Raw genomic sequence first — 23,199 nt, forward strand, 5'->3', positions numbered from 1 at the left:
AGAATCACCACCCGACATAATACAGACCCCAGAATCAGACCTCACCATAATACAGACCCCAGAATCACCACCCACCATAATACAGACCCCAGAATCACCATCCACCATAATGCAGACCCCAGAATCACCACCCACCATAATAGAGACCCCAGAATCACCACCCACCATAATAGAGACCCCAGAATCACCCTCCACCATAATACAGACCCCAGAAACACCCTCCACCCTAAAACAGACCCCAGAATCACCACCCACCATAATATAGACCCCAGAATCACCACCCACCATAAAACAGACCCCAGAATCACCACCCACCATAATACAGATACCAGAATCACCACCCACCATAATACAGACCCCAGAATCACCACCCACCATAATACAGACCCCAGAATCACCACCCACCATAAAACAGACCCCAGTATCACCACCCACCATAATACAGACCCCAGAATCACCACCCACCATAATACAGACCCCAGAATCACCACCATAATACAGACCCCAGAATCATCACCCACCATAATACAGACCCCAGAATCCCCACCCACCATAATACAGACCCCAGAATCCCCACCCACTATAATACAGACCCCAGAATCCCCACCCACCATAATACAGACCCCAGAATCACCACCCACCATAATACAGACCCCAGAATCACCACCCACCATAATACAAACCCCAGAATCACCACCCACCATAATACAGACCCCAGAATCACCACCCACCATAATGCAGACCCCAGAATCACCACCCACCATAATACAGACCCCAGAATCACCACCCTCCATAATAAAGACCCCAGAATCACCACCCTCCATAATACAGACCCCATAATCACCACCCACCATAATACAGACCCCAGAATCACCACCCACCATAATACAGACCCCAGAATCACCACCCACCATGATACAGACCCCAGAATCATCACCCATCATGATACAGACCCCAGAATCATCACCCATAATAACACAGACCCCAGAATCACCACCCACCATAATACAGACCCCAGAATCACCACCCACCATAATACAGACCCCAGAATCATCACCCACCATAATACAGACCCCAGAATAACCACCCACCATAATACAGACCCCAGAATCATCACCCACCATAATACAGACCCCAGAATCATCACCCACCATAATACAGACCCCAGAATCACCACCCACCATAATACAGACCCCAGAATCACCACCCACCATAATACAGACCCCAGAATCTCTACCCACCATAATACAAACCCCAGAATAACCACCCACCATAATACAGACCCCAGAATCACCACCCACCATAATACAGACCCCAGAATCACCACCCACCATAATACAGACCCCAGAATCACTACCCACCATAATACAAACCCCAGAATCACCACCCACCATAATACAGACCCCAGAATCACCACCCACCATAATACAGACCCCAGAATCACCACCCACATTAATACAGACCCCAGAATCACTACCCACCATAATACAAACCCTAGAATCACCACCCACCATAATACAGACCCCAGAATCACCACCCATCATAATACAGACCCAGAATCAGACCCCACCATAATACAGACCCCAGAATCCCCACCCACCATAATACAAACCCCAGAATCACCACCCACCATAATACAGACCCCAGAATCACCACCCACCATAATGCAGACCCCAGAATCACCACCCACCATAATACAGACCCCAGAATCACCACCCTCCATAATAAAGACCCCAGAATCACCACCCTCCATAATACAGACCCCATAATCACCACCCACCATAATACAGACCCCATAATCACCACCCACCATAATACAAACCCCAGAATCACCACCCACCATAATACAGACCCCAGAATCACCACCCACCATAATACAGACCCCAGAATCACCACCCACCATAATACAGACCCCAGAATCACCACCCACCATAATACAGACCCCATAATCACCACCCACCATAATACAGACCCCAGAATCACCACCCACCATAATACAGACCCCAGAATCATCACCCACCATAATACAGACCCCAGAATCACCACCCACCATAATACAGACCCCAGAATCACCACCCACCATAATACAGACCCCAGAATCACCACCCACCATAATACCGACCTCAGAATCACCACCCACCATAATACAGACCCCAGAATCACCCCCCCACCATAATACAGACCCCAGAATCACCACCCACCATAATACAGACCCCAGAATCCCCACCCACCATAATAAAGACCCCAGAATCCTCACCCACCATAATACAGACCCCAGAATCCCCACCCACCATAATACAGACCCCAGAATCACCACCCACCATAATACAGACCCCAGAATCACCACCCACCATAATACAAACCCCAGAATCACCACCCACCATAATACAGACCCCAGAATCACCACCCACCATAATACAGACCCCAGAATCACCACCCACCATAATACAGACCCCAGAATCACCACCCTCCATAATACAGACCCCATAATCACCACCCACCATAATACAGACCCCATAATCACCACCCACCATAATACAGACCCCAGAATCACCACCCACCATAATACAGACCCCAGAATCACCACCCACCATAATACAGACCCCAGAATCAGACCCCACCATAATACAGACCCCATAATCACCACCCACCATAATACAGACCCCATAATCAACACCCACCATAATACAGACCCCAGAATCACCACCCACCATAATACAGACCCCAGAATCACCATCCACCATAATACAGACCCCAGAATCACCACCCACCATAATACAGACCCCAGAATCACCACCCACCATAATACAGACCCCAGAATCACCACCCACCATAATACAGACCCCAGAATCACCACCCATCATAATACAGATCCCAGAATTACCACCCATCATAATACAGATCCCAGAATCATCACCCACCATAATACAAACCCCAGAATCACCACCCACCATAATACAGACCCCAGAATCACCACCCACCATAATACAGACCCCAGAATCACCATCCACCATAATACAGACCCCAGAATCACCACCCACCATAATACAGACCCCAGAATCACCACCCACCATAATACAGACCACAGAATCACCACCCACCATAATACAGACCCCAGAATCACCACCTACCATAATACAGACCCCATAATCACCACCCACCATAATACAGACCCCATAATCACCACCCACCATAATACAGACCTCAGAATCAGTCCCCACCATAATACAGACCCTAGAATCACCACCCACCATAAAACAGACCCCAGAATCACCACCCACCAAAATACAGACCCCAGAATCACCACCCACCATAATACGGATGCCAGAATCACCATCCACCATAATACAGACCCCAGAATCACCACCCACCATAATACAGAACCCAGAATCACCACCCACCATAATACAGACCCCAGAATCACCACCCATCATAAAACAGACCCCAAAATCACCACCCACCATAATGCATACCCCAAAATCACCACCCACCATAATACAGACCCCAGAATCTTCACCCGCTATAATACAGACCCCAGAATTACCACCCACAAAAATACAGACCCCAGAATCACCACCCACCATAAAACAGACCCCAGAATCACCACCCACCAAAATACAGACCCCAGAATCGCCACCCACCATAATACAGATGCCAGAATCACCATCCATCATAATACAGACCCCAGAATCACCACCCACCATAATACAGACCCCAGAATCACCACCCATCATAATACAGACCCCAAAATCACCACCCACCATAATACATACCCCAAAATCACCACCCACCATAATAGAGAGCCCAGAATCATCACCCACCATAATACAGACCCCAGAATCATCACCCACCATAATACAGACCCCAGAATCACCACCCACCATAATACAGACCCCAGAATCACCACCCACCATAATACAGACCCCAGAATCACTACCCACCATAATACAAACCCCAGAATCACCACCCACCATAATACAGACCCCAGAATCACCACCCACCATAATACAGACCCCAGAATCACCACCCACCATAATACAAACCCCAGAATCACCACCCACCATAAAACAGACCCCAGAATCACCACCCATCATAATACAGACCCCAGAATCAGACCCCACCATAATACAGACCCCTGAATCACCACCCACAATAATACAGACCCCAGAATCACCACCCACCATAATACAGACCCCAGAATCACCACCCACCATAATACAGACCCCAGAATCATCACCCACCATAATACAGACCCCAGAATCACCATCCACCATAATACAGACCCCAGAATCACCACCTACCATAATACAGACCCCAGAACCACCACCCCCTATAATACAGACCCCAGAATCACCCCTCCCCCACCATAATATAGACCCCAGAATCACCACACACCATAATACAGACCCCAGAATCATCACCCACCATAATACAGACCCCAGAATCACCACCCACCATAATACAGACCCCAGAATCACCACCCACCATAATACAGACCCCAGAATCACCACCCACCATAATACAGACCCCAGAATCACCACCCACCATAATACAGACCCCAGAATCACCACCATAATACAGACCCCAGAATCACCACCCACCATAATAAAGACCCCATAATCACCACCCACCATAATACAGACCCCAGAATTACCACCCACCATAATACAGACCCCATAATCACCAACCACCATAATACAGACCCCAGAATCACCACCCTCCATAATACAGACCCCATAATCACCATCCACCAAAATACAGACCCCATAATCACCACCCTCCATAATACAGACCCCAGAATCACCACCCACCATAATACAGACCCCAGAATCACCACCCACCATAATACAGACCCCAGAATCACCACCCACCATAATACAGACCCCAGAATCACCACCCACCATAATACAGACCCCAGAATCACCCCCCACCATAATACAGACCCCAGAATCACCACCCGCCATAATACAGACCCCAGAATCACCAGCCACCATAATACAGACCCCAGAATCACCACCCACCATAATACAGACCCCAGAATCACCACCCACCATAATACAGACCCCAGAATCACCACCCACCATAATACAGACCCCAGAATCACCACCCACCATAATACAGACCCCAGAATCACCACCCACCATAATACAGACCCCAGAATCACCATCCACCGTAATACAGACCCCAGAATCACCACCCACCATAATACAGACCCCAGAATCACCACCCTCCATAATACAGACCACAGAATAACCACCCACCATAATACAGACCCCAGAATCACCACCTACCATAATACAGACCCCATAATCTCCACCCACCATAATACAGACCCCAGAATCACCACCCACCATAATACAGACCCCAGAATCACCACCCACCATAATACAGACCCCAGAATCACCACCCACCATAATACAGACCCCAGAATCACCATCCACCGTAAAACAGACCCCAGAATCACCACCCACCATAATACAGACCCCAGAATCACCACCCACCATAATACAGACCACAGAATAACCACCCACCATAATACAGACCCCAGAATCACCACCTACCATAATACAGACCCCATAATCTCCACCCACCATAATACAGACCCTAGAATCACCACCCACCATAAAACAGACCCCAGAATCCCCACCCACCAAAATACAGACCCCAGAAACACCACCCACCATAATACAGATGCCAGAATCACCATCCACCATAATACAGACCCCAGAATCACCACCCACCATAATACAGACCCCAGAATCAGAACTCACCATAATACAGACCCCAGAATCACCACCCACCATAATACAGACCCCAGAATCACCACCCATCATAATACAGACCACAAAATCACCACCCACCATAATACATACCCCAAAATCATCACCCACCATAATAGAGACCCCAGAATCATCACCCACCATAATACAGACCCCAGAATCATCACCCACCATAATACAGACCCCAGAATCACCACCCACCATAATACAGACCCCAGAATCACCACCCACCATAATACAGACCCCAGAATCACCACCCACCATAATACAGACCCCAGAATCACCACCCACCATAATAGAGACCCCAGAATCATCACCCACCATAATACAGACCCCATAATCACCACCCACCATAATACAAACCCCAGAATCACCACCCACCATAATACAGACCCCAGAATCACCACCCACCATAATACAGACCCCAGAATCACCACCCACCATAATACAGACCCCAGAATCACCACCCACATTAATACAGACCCCAGAATCACTACCCACCATAATACAAACCCCAGAATCACCACCCACCATAATACAGACCCCAGAATCACCACCCATCATAATACAGACCCCAGAATCAGACCCCACCATAATACAGACCCCAGAATCACCACCCACAATAATACAGAACCCAGAATCATCACCCACCATAATACAGACCCCAGAATCACCACCCACCATAATACAGACCCCAGAATCACCACCCACCATAATACAGACCCCAGAATCACCACCCACCATAATGCAGACCCCAGAATCACCACCCACCATAATACAGACCCCAGAATCACTACCCACCATAATACAGACCCCAGAATCACCACCAACCATAATACAGACCCCAGAATCATCACCCACCATAATACAGACCCCAGAATCACCATCCACCATAATACAGACCCCAGAATCACCACCCACCATAATACAGACCCCAGAACCACCCCCCACTATAATACAGACCCCAGAATCACCCTTCCCCCACCATAATATAGACCCCAGAATCACCACACACCATAATACAGACCCCAGAATCACCACCCACCATAATACAGACCCCAGGATCAGACTCCACCATAATACAGACCCCAGAATCACCACCCACCATAATACAGACCCCAGAATCGTCACCCACCATAATACAGACCCCAGAATCAGACCCCAGTATCACTGCATAATCTGTAGATGACTGTTATTGGGGGATCTGTGGATAACACACTTATGGGCGATCTCTGGATGACGCATTTATGGGGATGTTAAGATGATACAGCTTTGTGGGATATGCAATCACATCACACACACAAATCACACACTGTTATGGGGGTTCCTTAGATAACACACTTATAGGGGGAGCTGTGAATGACACACTTATGGGGGACCTGTGAATGACACACTTATGGGGAGCTGTGAATGACACACTTATGGGGGAGCTGTGAATGACACACTTATGGGGGAGCTGTGAATGACACACTTATGGGGATCTGTGAATGACACACTTATGGGGGAGCTGTGAATGACACACTTATGGGGATCTGTGAATGACACACTTATGGGGGAGCTGTGAATGACACACTTATGGGGGATCTGTGAATGACACACTTATGGGGATCTGTGAATGACACACTTATGGAGGAATCTGTGAATGACACACTTATGGGGATCTGTGAATGACATACTTATGAGGGAGCTGTGCATGACACACTTATGGGGATCTGTAAATGAACACACTCATAGGGGGAGCTGTGAATGACACACTTATGGGGATCTGTGAATGACACACTTATGGGGGAGCTGTGAATGACACACTTATGGGGGAGCTGTGAATGACACACTTATGGGGATCTGTGAATGACACACTAATGGGGGAGCTGTGAATGACACACTTATGGGGGATCTGTGAATGACACACTTATGGGGATCTGTGAATGACACACTTATGGAGGACTCTGTGAGTGACACACTTATGGGTATCTGTGAATGACACACTTATGGGTATCTGTGAATGACACACTTATGGGGGATCTGTGAATGACACACTTATGGGGATCTGTGAATGACACACTTATGGGGGATCTGTGAATGACACACTTATGGGGGATCTGTGAATGACACACTTATGGGGGATCTGTGAATGACACACTTATGGGGGATCTGTGAATGACACACTTATGGGGGATCTGTGAGTGATACACTTATGGGGGATCTGTGAATGACACACTTATGGGGGAGTTGTGAATGACACACTTATGGGGGAGCTGTGAATGACACACTTATGGGGGAGCTGTGAATTACACACTTATGGGGGATCTGTGAATGACACACTTATGGGGGAGCTGTGAATGACACACTTATGGGGGAGCTGTGAATGACACACTTATGGGGGATCTGTGAATGACTCACTTATGGTGGAGCTGTGAATGGCACACTTATGGGGGAGCTGTGAACAACACACTTATGGGGGATCTGTGAACGACACACTTATGGGGAGCTGTGAATGACACACTTATGGGGGATCTGTGAATGACTAACTTATGGGGGAGCTGTGAATGACACACTTATGGGGAGCTGTGAATGACACACTTATGGGGGATCTGTGAATGACACACTTATGGGGAGCTGTGAATGGCACACTTATGGGGGAGCTGTGAATGACACACTTATGGGGGAGCTGTGAATGACACACTTATGGGGGAGCTGTGAATGACACACTTATGGGGGAGCTGTGAATGACACACTTATGGGGGATCTGTGAATGACTCACTTATGGTGGAGCTGTGAATGGCACACTTATGGGGGAGCTGTGAATGACACACTTATGGGGGATCTGTGAATGACACACTTATGGGGAGCTGTGAATGACACACTTATGGGGGAGCTGTGAATGACACACTTATGGGGGAGCTGTGAATGACACACTTATGGGGGAGCTGTGAATGACACACTTATGGGGGATCTGTGAATGACTCACTTATGGGGAGCTGTGAATGGCACACTTATGGGGGAGCTGTGAATGACACACTTATGGGGGAGCTGTGAATGACACACTTATGGGGGAGCTGTGAATGACACACTTATGGGGAGCTGTGAATGACACACTTATGGGGGAGCTGTGAATGACACACTTATGGGGAGCTGTGAATGACACACTTATGGGGGATCTGTGAATGACTCACTTATGGTGGAGCTGTGAATGACTCACTTATGGGGGAGCTGTGAATGACACACTTATGGGGAGCTGTGAATGACACACTTATGGGGGAGCTGTGAATGAAACACTTATGGGGGAGCTGTGAATGACACACTTATGGGGGAGCTCTGAATGACACACTTGTGGGGGAGCTGTGAATGACACACTTATGGGGGAGCTGTGAATGACACACTTATGGGGAGCTGTGAATGACACACTTATGGGGGATCTGTGAATGACTCACTTATGGTGGAGCTGTGATTTACTCACTTATGGAGGAGCTGTGAATGACACACTTATGGGGGAGCTGTGAATGACACACTTATGGGGGAGCTGTGAATGACACACTTATGGGGGAGCTGTGAATGACACACTTATGGGGGATCTGTGAGTGACACACTTATGGGGGAGCTGTGAATGACACACTTATGGGGGAGCTGTGAATGACACACTTATGGGGTAATCTGTAGATAACACACTTATGGGGGATCTGTGAATGACACACTTATGGGGGATCTGTGAATGACACACTTATGGGGGATCTGTGAGTGACACACTTATGGGGGAGCTGTGAATGACACACTTATGGGGGAGCTGTGAATGACACACTTATGGGGTAATCTGTAGATAACACACTTATGGGGGAGCTGTGAATGACACACTTATGGGGGAGCTGTGAATGACACACTTATGGGGGAGCTGTGAATGACACACTTATGGGGGATCTGTGAATGACACACTTATGGGGGAGCTGTGAATGACACACTAATGGGGGAACTGTGAATGACACACTTATGGGGGATCTGTGAATGACTCACTTATGGTGGAGCTGTGAATGGCACACTTATGGGGGAGCTGTGAATGACACACTTATGGGGGATCTGTGAATGACACACTTATGGGGAGCTGTGAATGACACACTTATGGTGGAGCTGTGAATGACTCACTTATGGAGGAGCTGTGAATGACACACATATGGGGGAGCTGTGAATGACACACTTATGGGGGATCTGTGAGTGACACACTTATGGGGGAGCTGTGAATGACACACTTATGGGGGAGCTGTGAATGACACACTTATGGGGGAGCTGTGAATGACACACTTATGGGGTAATCTGTAGATAACACACTTATGGGGGAGCTGTGAATGACACACTTATGGGGGATCTGTGAATGACACACTTATGGGGGAATCTGTGAATGACACACTTATGGGGGATCTGTGAGTGACACACTTATGGGGGAGCTGTGAATGACACACTTATGGGGGAGCTGTGAATGACACACTTATGGGGGAGCTGTGAATGACACACATATGGGGGAGCTCTGAATGACACACTTATGGGGGAGCTGTGAATGACACACATATGGGGGAGCTCTGAATGACACACATATGGGGGAGCTGTGAATGACACACATATGGGGGAGCTCTGAATGACACACTTATGGGGGAGCTGTGAATGACACACTTATGGGGAGCTGTGAATGACTCACATATGGGGGAGCTCTGAATGACACACTTATGGGGGAGCTGTGAATGACACACTTATGGGGAGCTCTGAATGACACACTTATGGGGGAGCTGTGAATGACACACTTATGGGGAGCTGTGAATGACACACATATGGGGGAGCTCTGAATGACACACTTATGGGGGAGCTGTGAATGACACACTTATGGGGGAGCTGTGAATGACACACTTATGGGGTAATCGGTAGATAACACAGTAATGGGGATCTATAGAGACCAGAGCCAGGAGCTGAGCTGAGTCTCTTCCACAGTAACATACAGGTGACTTACTGGTCTGTAGCAGTGACCCCTGACCTCCTTCAGACACTTACCTCACTGTGGCCGGTACAGAGCTCAGAGCGATCCCCATCCCCCCTCCATGAAGGTGACGGGAGGAAAAGAGAGAGAACTCTCTCTTTCTTACAATAACCGGGCAGGGAGGGGGAGGGATACATCTTCCGACACTGGCCGGATCTTTCACCAGCCGCTTAAAGTGACAGTGTCCCGGGACTACCTGCAGGTCGGCACTTGCTTGCGTGCCACTCAAATGCATCCTGTGTGCCATGAGTGGCACGGGTGCCAGGGGTTGCTGACCCCTGCCCTATGGGTAGATGGCATTAACCCCTTGTATTCGTAATGCCAGGGCCTGCTTTAGCATAAAACCACCTGAAGGTATACCCCTGGATCCTGGGCTAGACACGGGGGCAATAATGACTCCGCCACCAAGTTATGGATAACGGTAGCTTTACTGAGGGTAGACAGATGGTAAAGTCCATACAGTTCAGCCAGGGCCCAAGGAGGTGACCAGTGACACAGAGACCTTAAAGGGGTACTCCGGTGGAAAACATTTTTTTTAAATCAACTGGTGCCAGAAAGTTAAACAGATTTGTAAATGACTTCTATTAAAAAAATCTTTACCCTTCCAGTACTTATTAACAACTGTATGCTAAAGAGGAAATTCTTTTCTTTTTGAATTTCTTTCCAGTCTGACCACAGTGCTCTCTGCTGACACCTCTGTCCATGTCAGGAACTGTCCAGAGCAGCATAGGTTTGCTATGGGGATTTTCTCCTGCTCTGGAAAGTTACTGAGACGATCAGAGGTGTCAGCAGAGAGCACTGTGGTCAAGATAAAAAAGAAATTCAAAAAGAAAAGAATTTCCTCTGTAGCATACAGCTGCTAAAAATACTGGAAGGGTAAAGATTTTTTTTTTTAATAAAAGTAATTTATAAATCTGTTTAACTTCATAGCACCAGTTGATTTAGAAAACAAAAATTCCACCAGAGTACCCCTTTAAGGGCTTGCTGGGACTTGTAGTTTGACTGGACAATGTAATGCAGACCACGCTGACTTGACAGATGACAGGGACTGACTTGACTCCTAAAGCTGTGACTTTATCTTACTTGACTTGATGGTGTCTGCAGGACTGGACTTTGAGGTCTCCAACACTCTGGACACACACACTAGACAAGACTGCACTGGACCTCAGCAGAAGAGAGAGAGAAGCTCCACCCAGGGCTTATATGGGGAGACTAGCAGGGAGCCCATAGGTCACTCTTGGGATCACCTGATCACTGATACCTCCTGGGTAACAATCACATGACATATCACATGGTATAACTCTTAAAGCAACATTACATTTTATAACACTTTACATGGTAAAACATATTTACAATAGGGAAACAAGTGCACGGGCCTTGGGGACACTGAAGGAGGCTGCCTGACAGGACAGCAGGAGCACGGGGTAACACCTCCTGTACTGGGCCACCGCAGTATTATATTCAGGGGCACAGTGTATGGCAGTTTTATATTTAGGGATACAGCACGTGGTAGTATTATACCCAGGAGTACAGTGTGTGGCAGTATTATACCCAGGGGTACATTGTGTGGCAGTATTATATTCAGGGGTACAGTGTGTGGCAGTATTATATCAGGACTACAGGTTGTGGCAGTATTATATTCAGGGGTACAGTGTGTGGCAGTATTATATTTAGGACTACAGGTTGTGGCAGTATTATATTCAAGGGTACAGTGTGTGGCAGTATTATATTTAGGGATACAGCGCATGGCAGTATTATACCCAGGGGTACATTGTGTGGCAGTATTATATTCAGGGGTACAGTGTATGGCAGTATTATATTCAGGACTACAGTGTGTGGCAGTATTATACCCAGGGGTACATTGTGTGGCAGTATTATATTCAGGGGTACAGTGTGTGGCAGTATTATATTCAGGACTACAGTGTGTGGCAGTATTATACCCAGGAGTACATTGTTTGGCAGTATTATATTCAGGGGCACAGTGTGTGGCAGTATTATTCAGAGGTACAGTGTATTACATTATTATATTCAGGGGCACAGTGTATGGCAGTATTATATTCAGGACTACAGTGTGTGGCAGTATTATACTCAGGGGTACATTGTGTTGCAGTATTATATTCAGGGGTACAGTGTGTGGCAGTATTATACCCAGGGGTACATTGTGTGGCAGTATTATATTCAGGGGCACAGTGTGTGGCAGTGTTATTCAGAGGTACAGTGTATTACAGTATTATATTTTGGGGCATAGTATGTGACAGTATTATACCCGGGGGCATAGTGTGTGACAATTTTATGTTCAAGGGTAACAGTGTGTGGCAGTATTATATTCAGGGGTACAGTGTGTGGCAGTATTATATTCAGGACTACAGGTTGTGGCAGTATTATATTCAGGGGTACAGTGTGTGGCAGTATTATATTCAGGACTACAGTGTGTGGCAGTATTATACCCAGGGGTACATTGTGTGGCAGTATTATATTCAGGGGCACAGTGTGTGGCAGTATTATTCAGAGGTACAGTGTATTACATTATAATATTCAGGGGCACAGTGTGTGTCAGTGTTATTTAGAGGTACAGTGTATTACAGTATTATATTTTGGGGCATAGTATGTGACAGTATTATACCCGGGGGCATAGTGTGTGACAATTTTATGTTCAAGGGTAACAGTGTGTGGCAGTATTATATGAGGGGTCCAGTGTGTAGCCATATTATTCTGGGGTGTAATGTGTGGCAGTATTATATTCCGGGGCACAGTATTAATTCTTTAATCGTTATAGTGCAACACAGGATGATGTGTGAGTGCACTATAAAGGATGAGTGAGAGGGTGGTGTGCACTCCATTTACAGCACACTTCCTCATCCCTTATTCCCATCCTTTATAAAGTAATATGCCTTCTCCTTCCCCCCTATCATTTATAACAGTGGTCTTCAACCTGCGGACCTCCAGATGTTGCAAAACTACAACTCCCAGCATGCCCGGACAGCCAACGGCTGTCCGGGCATGCTGGGAGTTGTAGTTTTGCAACATCTGGAGGTCTGCAGGTTGAAGACCACTGCTTTATAAAGTAATATGCCCCCCCCACACACACACACACCCTTTATTAAAGGGGTACTCCGCCCCTAGACATCTTATCCCCTAGCCAAAGGATAGGGGATAAGATGTCAGATCGCCGCGGTCCCGCTGCTGTGGAGCCCCGGGATTCCCGCTGCAGCACCGCGCTGTTCGCTCTGCGCGTAATGACGAGTGATACGGGGGACGGAGCAGCGTGACGTCATGGCTCCGCCCCTCGTGACATCACGGCCCGTCCCCTTAATGCAAGTCTATGGGAGGGGGCGTGATGACCGCCACGCCCCCTCCCATAGACTTGTATTGAAAGGGACGGGCCGTGATGTCTCAAGGGGCGGAGCCATGACGTCACGCTTCTCCGTCCCCCGTATCGCCCGTCATTACGCGCAGAGCGAACAGCGCGGTGCTGCAGCGGGAATCCCGGGGCTCCACAGCAGCGGGACCGTGGCGATCTGACATCTTATCCCCTATCCTTTGGCTAGGGGATAAGATGTCTAGGGGCGGAGTACCCCTTTGAGTAATATGTTATCTCCTTCCCCCTCCCAAATGCCATATGAAGTCCGCTAGGGAAAATGACTGCAGCAGCTGTGATCATTCCAGTCACTCTTCTTTTCATGTGTATATTTGTGGTGTTACATTGTTGCACTATGGGCCAAAGTGTGTACACAACAAACATGGAGCCTGATGTGTCTGCACTGATCTAAACTGACCATACACATTAGATCAGTGATTCCCAACCAGGGTGCCTCCAGCTGTTGCAAAACTACAACTACCAGAATGCCCGGAAAGCCAACGGTATGCTTGGAGCTGTAATTTTTTGCAACAGCTGGAGGCACCCTGGTTGAAAAACACTGCATTAGATGAATCCAGGGATTTTGGCAGCCAAATTTGAAGAGTACATGCACACTTGGCTGAGCTGAGAGTACACGTGTATAGGAGATCAGAGGAGACAGCAGCCTTACGCGTACAGCAAACGTAAGCTCCGACATTCCAGCCCTATAACAATAATCTGTGTGAGCAGTCATCATTGTGTCATCCTTGCACCTTGCACTATTTTTTGGCTCCCGTACAGGTCACACCCATCGTGCAGTTCTGTAACAGGATGTGTGAGCGGCGAGGACTCCTGAGTGTTTACACTATGGTTCTCATCGTGGAGTTGGCTCGGTTTAGAAATCCTGAGGAAATGTCGTGTATACACCTTTATTTATACAGAGGCGGGGGAGAGATCTGCCGGGGCCGATCCCCCGGCTAAAAGGTGGAATCTACAAGGGGATGCTGAGAGTTGTAGTCTCCTCAACAGATGGGGGAGGCAATGGTTGGAGACCACTATCTAAAGGGGTACTCCGGATGTAAAAAAAAAAATTCAGATTAACTGGTGCCAAAAAGTTAAACAGATTTGTAAATTACTTCTATTTAAAAGCCTTAAAGGGGTACTCCGATACTCCGGTGCTTACACATCTTATCCCCTATCCAAAGGATAGGGGATAAGATGCCTGATCGCGGGAGTCCCGCAGCTGGGGACCCCTGGGATCATGCACGCGGCACCCCGTTTGTAATCAGTGCCCGGAGCGTGTTCGCTCCGAGTCTGATTACGCTCGACCGCAGAGCCGGCGGCGTGTGACGTTACGCTCCGCCCCTCAATGCAAGCCTACGGGAGGGGGTGAACACGCTCCGGGCACTGATTACAAACGGGGTGCCGCGTGCATGATCCCGGGCGTCCCCAGCTGCAGGACTCCAACGATCAGGCATCTTATCCCCTATCCTTTTTATACAGTGGTCCCTCAACATATGATATTAATTGGTTCCAGGAGAACCATCATATGTTGAAACCATCATATGTCGAGTACATATGTCTATGTAAAAATGGTAATTGGTTCTGTGGCCTCGGAACCATTGTATGTTGAATACATATCTCTATGGGAAACTGCTAATTGGTTCTGGGATGACCATTGGATGTGGAGTGTATGGGGAGTGTTTAACAAACCAGGGTGCCTCCAGCTGTTGCACAACTACAACTCCCAGCATGCATGTACAGCTATTGACTGTCTGGGCATGCTGGGAGTTATAGTTTTGCAACAGCTGGAGGCACACTGATAGGGAAACATTGATGTATGGGGTGTATAGTGTGTATATGTATTGTATGTGATGTGACATTGCATACAGTACTGTACAGTTCTTTAAATACCTTCAGGGGGGACAGAATGTCCTCCATTACCATCCTGCCGACTACAGCTCTATAGGAAAGGAAGGGGAGGGCAGCCAGCAGCTCATTGGATGCCTGCAACAAGATTATGCAGGCTATTGGCTATGGCTGCACTGGGGGGGCGGGGCTTACACGGAACTCACAGTGGAAGCCTGCGTGAGTTAGCAGGACAGCATGTGAGTAACAGGAGGCAGAACGGGGCACACGGGGACATTATACAACTATCTGTCAGTTACTGAAGTTATCAGCGCTGTCAGATAGCTGTTTGTACGATGGACCCAACACACAGCAGCATCATATGTTGAAATGATCATATGTCGAGGCCATCATAAGTCGAGGGGTCACTGTATATATATATATCAACTGGCTCCAGAAAGTTAAACAGATTTGTAAATTACTCCTATTAAAAAATCTTAATCCTTTCAGTACATTTGAGCTTCTGAAGTTAAAGGGGTACTCCGGTGGAAAAACTATTTTTTCTTTCTTTTTTAAATCAACTGGTGCCAGAAAGTTAAACATATTTGTAAATTACTATTAAAAAATCTTAATCCTTCCAGTACTTATTAGCTGCTGAATGCTACAGAGGAAATTCTTTTCTTTTTGGAACACTGATGACATCACAAGCACAGTGCTCTCTGCTGACATCTCTGTCCATTTTAGCAACCATGCATAGCAGATGTATGCTAAGGGCAGCATGGTGGCTCAGTGGTTAGCACTGCTGCCTTGCAGTGCTGGGGCCTTGGGTTCAAATCCCAGTAAGGACAACAATAAATAAAGACTTATTATTATTATAATAACGTCAGCACAGAGCAGTGTGTTCGTGATGTCATCAGAGAGCATTCCAAAAAGAAAAGAATTTCCTCTGTAGTATTCAGCAGCTAATAAGTACAGGAAGGATTAAGATTTTTTAATAGAAGTAATTAACAAATATGTTTAACTTTCTGGCAGCAGTTGATTTAAAATAGAAAAAAAAATTGTTTTTCCACCGGAGTACCCCTTTAAAGTTGTTCTTTTCTGTCTAAGTGCTCTCTGATGACACGTGTCTCGGGAACCGCCCAGTTTAGAAGAGGTTTTCTATGGGGATTTGCTTATAAACTGTGCTGTTCCCGAGACACGTGTCATCAGAGAGCACTTAGACAGAAAAGAACAACCTTAACTTCAGAAGCTCATAAGTACTGAAAGGATTAAGATTTTTTAATAGAAGTAATTTACAAATCTGTAACTGTAACTTTCTGGAGCCAGTTGATATATAAAAAAAAAAGTTTTTTTCCTGGATAACCCCTTTAATCCTTTTAGGATTTATCAGCTGTTGTATGCTCCACAGGAAGTTGTGTAGTTCTTTCCAGTCTGACCACAGTGCTCTCTGCTGACACCTCTGTCCATTTCAGGAACTGTCCAGAGTAGGAGCAAATCCTCATAACAATCCACTCCTGAAGTGCTGGAAGGATTAAAGGGGTATTCCAGGCAAAACCTTTTATATATATATATATATATATCAACTGGCTCCAGAAAGTTAAACAGATTTTTAAATTACTTCTATTAAAAAATCTTAATCCTTCCAATAGTTATTAGCTTCTGAAGTTTTCTGTCTAACTGCTCAATGATGATGTCACGTCCCGGGAGCTGTGCATGATGGGAGAATATCCCCATAGGAACTGCACAGCTCCCGGGACGTGAGTCATCAGAGAGAAGTTAGACAGAAAACAAGAACTCAACTTCAGAAGCTAATAACTATTGGAAGGATTAAGATTTTTTAATAGAAGTAATTTACAAATCTGTTTAACTTTCCGGAGCCAGTTGATATATATATATATATATAAAAAAAAAAGTTTTGGCCTGGAATACCCCTTTAAGACTTTTGAAAGTAATTTACAAATCTTAATAACTTTCTGGCATTAGTTGATTTGAAAATATTTTCTTTCTTCCAGAGTACCCCTTTTAGGGGGATCAGCCAACTATATATTGTGTATGGGGGGGGGGGGGGGGGGGGGGGCTCCCAGGTCTTCCTTTCTTCTTGCACATGTGGAGGGGAAAGAATGATCAGACAGTTCATAGATGTCATACATGCCAGGCTGAACCTAGTGTGCAAGTATATGGGGGATCAGGATTCGTTCCCTGAATCATGTTGCAACCGTAACCAAGTTGCCCCATTCACCTGCACTAGTCACAATGCAGCAGGGTGACACGGTAGTCTGTGGCCGTGCAATTTGTGTTGTGGAGAAAGGGTGTAGGGAGGTATTCAGAGGATTTAACACTGTTCCTTCTGTGTATTCTGCACCAATGTTGGGTGAAATGTGGTACACGTTATTAGTGCCCCTGTTATCAGATATTTTACATATGATTTTTAATTTTACTGTTTGCACCACTTTCTTAAAAAAAAATAAAAAAAGTAAAAAAAAATAAAAAAGGTGTGGGGGGGGGGGGGGGGGGAGTTGGCCCAAGTAAAAGGTATCAAAAATTCTTGGTGTTAACTAAACCAGCTAAAAAGTGCTGCAAACTTAAAGGGGTACTCCAGTGGTAAACATTATTTTGAAATCAACTAGTGTTAGAAAGTTGAACAGATTTTAAAATGACTTCTATATAAAAATCTTAATCCTTCCAGTACTTATCAGCTGCTGTATACTACAGAGGAAGTTCTTTTCTTTTTGAATTTCCTTCCAGTCTGACCACAGTGCTCTCTGCTGACACCTCTGTCCATGTCAGGAACTGTCCAGAGCAGGAGAGGTTTGCTATGGGGATTTGCTCCTACTCTGGACAGTTCATGATATGGACAGAGGTGTCAGCAGAGAGCACTGTGGTCAGACAGAAAGGAAATTCAAAAAGATTATACAGCAGCTGATAAGTACTGGAAGGATTAAGATTTTTAAATAAATAAGTAAGTCATTTATAAATCTGTTTAATGTTTTTTACCGGATTACCCCTTTAAAGTAGACAGTGTAAGATGCAGCAGAGTTATCGAGCAGCCTGAGTCACTTTTAAAAATCTTAGGCTTCCCCTCTAAGACCTTGTTCATGCGGCAGAATTTCCAATGCAGAATCTAGCAGAGTCATATTGTTTTCAATGAAATTCTGCTGCACCTTGAACACGGCAGAATTTTTGCCGGGAAAAAATCTGGTGCTGAAATTCCCATTCCGAAAAAATGCGAAAAAATTCACATCTATTCTTGCTGTGGGATTTGGTCAGATCATTGCAGTCTATGGAGAAGGCGCATTTCCGAGCGGCCCTCGCTGTCTGCCGGAAAAAATCAGCCATGTGAACATACCCTTAGTTTATACTTCCTTAGAATCAGCCAGTATTTGAATATCTCCCCTGTCTCCAACTGTTGTAAAACTACAACTCCATTTTGTATTAAAGGGGTACTCTGGCCCTAAGACATCTTATCCCCTATCCAAAGGATGTCTTAGGGCAAGAGTACCCCTTTAATGTCTGACTGCTGGGGACCCCCGCAATCTTGTATTCGCCACCCACCTCTTTGAGCTGCACGCCGCGCTGCCAGCTCACAAACTGCCGGGTGCCGACCACGGGGTCGGAGTATCATGACATCATGACTCCGCCCCCGTGTGACATCACGCCCCGCCCCTGCTATGCAAGTCTATGGGAGGGGGAGTGACGGCCTACAGTTGTTTTTTGCTTATTGCTTTTATTTGTATGCCTTAGACCCAAACTTGTTACAAGGGATGAAACATTGCAGAACATTTTTTCACACTATGGATGCTGGACCCCTGTGGATATTCATTGATCGTTGCACAATCATCTACTGTATTATTACTTTATTTCTTGTTAATGCTCCTTCTTTAAAGGGGTACTCTAGTGGAAAACATTATATATTTTTTTAACCAACTGGTGCCAGAATGTTAAACTGATTTGTAAATCACTTCTATATAAAAAAACGTAATCCTTACAGTACTTATCAGCTGCCGTATACTTCACAGGAAGTTCTTTTCTTTTCAAATGTATTTTCTGTCTGACCACGGTGCTCTCTGCTGACACCTCTGTCCATTTTTGGAACTGTCCAGAGCAGGAGAAGAGGTTTGCTATGGGGATTTGTTTATGCTCTGGACAGTTCCTGACATGGACAGAGGTGGCAGCAGAGAGCAATGTGGTCAGCCTGGAAAGAACTACACAACTTCCTGTGGAGGATACAGCAGCTGATAAGTACTGGAAGGATTAAGATTTTTAACTGGAAGTAATTTACAAATCTGTATAACTTTCTGAAACCAGTTGAAAAAAAAAAAAGTACTTCTTTAAGTAAACGAGAAAAGTCCATGGATATGTCAAGCGACGCGTTTCAATACATCTTTCGGGCAATTAAACATATGCACTTGACGGATAGCAAAAACGTAATGTGAACAGCTCCTACTGGATCTACTATGTCCAAACCTGTCAGACATATGCCAAAAAGGACCCTCCTTTGGAAAAAAGTTTCCCCCCTCCGTAAACCTATTGGACTGTTACCGTATATGTGCGAATGTCGCTTCTTGGTAAACAAACGTATACGTCAGAGCTATGGCCCTCGTGTGGTGTGAACTGTGCGGCTCCTCCTCTGAGCTGTCAGATAATGGAGAACACAACAGACAGACAGGGCTGACACCAGCCGAGCGAGAGCGGCGCAGCCTGCATACCAGGACAATGCTATTCATTCAGCTTGGATTATACCATCTCTATGCAATGGGGGGGAGCTCAACTGTCGCCTCGCGAATGCGAAAGCCTTGGAAACCGAAGGAGGATTTTACGTCATTTTGCGCTGTTTTATGTGGCGATAAGAAGGCTGGAAGCTAACGGTCTGCGTTGTTGCGCAAAAGTTTTTTCGAAGTTTTGTCGAAAAGACAGCTGTTACCCCCGCATCCCCGATACCAGTACGACGTCCCCTATTTAACTGCACTGGCTGGCTGCAGCAGAAATAGCACAGGGAGAGGAATGTGGGGACATAAGCTGCGCCTAAGGTGAATCGCTGCACGCACAGACCCTGTGTAAGTATAACACGTACGTTTTTTTTTCGTATAGCCCGCGACATAATCCGCAGCGCTTTAGCAGCAGGGCGCCACTTACAACAACCGAAACATCTACTCATATCTACTGCGGCCCCACAGAGCTTACAATCTAAATCCGCCTGCCCGTGTAATTTTTTGGCGTAGCCCCTAAAGTTTACACAGCTGGCAGGCGGGCTCTGTGCACTTGCTCACCGCGCCGGGTTCTCTACGCTCTTGTATCGATCGCCCATGAGCCAAAGCTCGTCACGTGTCAGGATTGGAAGCTCAAGCAGATAGATCAGTATTTCGGGACACTGAGCCTCCAGGGGAACCCGTCTTGGTATTCTCCCGGCGCGCGTCGTACCAAGCGTGTTCTGTGTATGGGGCTCTGCTGCTTATACCAGTGTTTCCTTACCATAGTGCCTCCAGCTGTTGCAAAACTACAACTCCCAGCATGCCCGGACAGCCTTATATATAGTCCAACATGCTGGGAGTTGTAGTTTTGCAACAGCTGGAGGCACCTCTGGTTGGGAAACACTGACCTATACTATATACTACTATATAGTCCAACATGCTGGGAGTTGTAGTTTGGCAACAGCTGAAGGCACCCCTGGTTGGAAAACACTGATCTATACTCTATACTACTATATAGTCCAACATGCTGGGAGTTGTAGTTTTGCAACAGCTGGAGGCACCCCTGGTTGGAAACACTGACCTATTCAATATACTACTATATAGTCCAACATGCTGTGAGTTGTGGTTTTGCAACAGCTGGAGGCACCCTGGTTGGGAAACACTGACCTATACTATATACTACTATATAGTCCAACATGATGCTGGGAGTTGTAGTTTTGCAACAGCTGGAGGAACCCCTGGTTGGAAATACACTGACCTATACTATATACTACTATATAGTCCAACATGCTGGGAGTTGTAGTTTTGCAACAGCTGGAGGCACCCTGGTTGGGAAACACTGACCTATACTTTATACTACTATATAGTCCAACATGCTAGGAGTTGTAGTTTTGCAACAGCTGGAGGCACCCCTGGTTGAAAAACACTGACCTATACTATATACTACTATATAGTCCAACATGCTGGGAGTTGTAGTTTTGCAACAGCTGGAGGCACCCCTGGTTGGAAACACTGACCTATTCAATATACTACTATATAGTCCAACATGCTGTGAGTTGTAGTTTTGCAACAGCTGGAGACACCCTGGTTGGGAAACACTGACCTATACTATATACTACTATATAGTCCAACATGATGCTGGGAGTTGTAGTTTTGCAACAGCTGGAGGAACCCCTGGTTGGAAACACACTGACCTATACTATATACTACTATATAGTCCAACATGCTGGGAGTTGTAGTTTTGCAACAGCTGGAGGCACCCTGGTTGGGAAACACTGACCTATACTTTATACTACTATATAGTCCAACATGCTAGGAGTTGTAGTTTTGCAACAGCTGAAGGCACCCTGGTTGGGAAACACTGACCTATACTTTATACTACTATATAGTCCAACATGCTGGGAGTTGTAGTTTTGCAACAGCTGGAGGCACCCTGGTTGGGAAACACTGGCTTATACACTGGCTCACAACCAAAGACTTTTAGAACTTAAAGGGATAATATAGAGGAAAAAATATAAGTCAACTGGTGGCAGAAAGTTATACAGTTTTGTAAATTACTTCTATAGCAAAATCATAATCCTTCCAGTACATATCAGCTGCTGTATTCTCCACAGGAAGTTGTGTAATTCTTTCCAGTCTGATCACAGTGCTGGGAGTTGTAGTTTTGCAACAGCTGGAGGCACCCTGGTTGGGAAACACTGGCTTTTACACTGGCTCGCAACCAACGACTTTTAGAACTTAAAGGGGAAATCTAGAGGATTTTTTTTTATTTTTTATTAACTGATACCAAAAAGTTATACAGTTTTGTAAATTGCTTCTATTAAAAAATATTTCATCCTTCCAGTATTTATCGGCTGCTGTATGATCAACAGGAAGTTCTTTTCTTTTTGAATTTCCTTTCTGTCTGACCACAGTGCTCTCTGCTGACACCTCTGTCCATATTAGGAACTGTCCAGAGCAAGATAGGTTTGCTATGGGGATTTGCCCCTGCTCTGGACAGTTCCTAAAATGGACAGAGATGTCAGCAGAGAG

The 23,199-nt window shown here is 46.2% G+C and overlaps 1 protein-coding gene across 1 annotated transcript in view; it reads left to right on the forward strand.

Annotated features, from left to right (window-relative positions):
- Window positions 1-20,929: 20,929 nt before the first annotated feature.
- The window catches only part of KLHL21 (kelch like family member 21), a 65,491-nt gene continuing 63,221 nt past the window's right edge, over window positions 20,930-23,199 (forward strand). The window contains exon 1 of the mRNA XM_056544443.1: window positions 20,930-21,033. The gene's annotated coding sequence lies outside the window, so the exon portion shown is untranslated. The remainder of the gene's footprint in view (window positions 21,034-23,199) is intronic.

This window comes from Hyla sarda, chromosome 10 (assembly GCF_029499605.1).
Source record: "Hyla sarda isolate aHylSar1 chromosome 10, aHylSar1.hap1, whole genome shotgun sequence".
Classification (NCBI taxonomy): Eukaryota; Metazoa; Chordata; class Amphibia; order Anura; family Hylidae; genus Hyla; species Hyla sarda.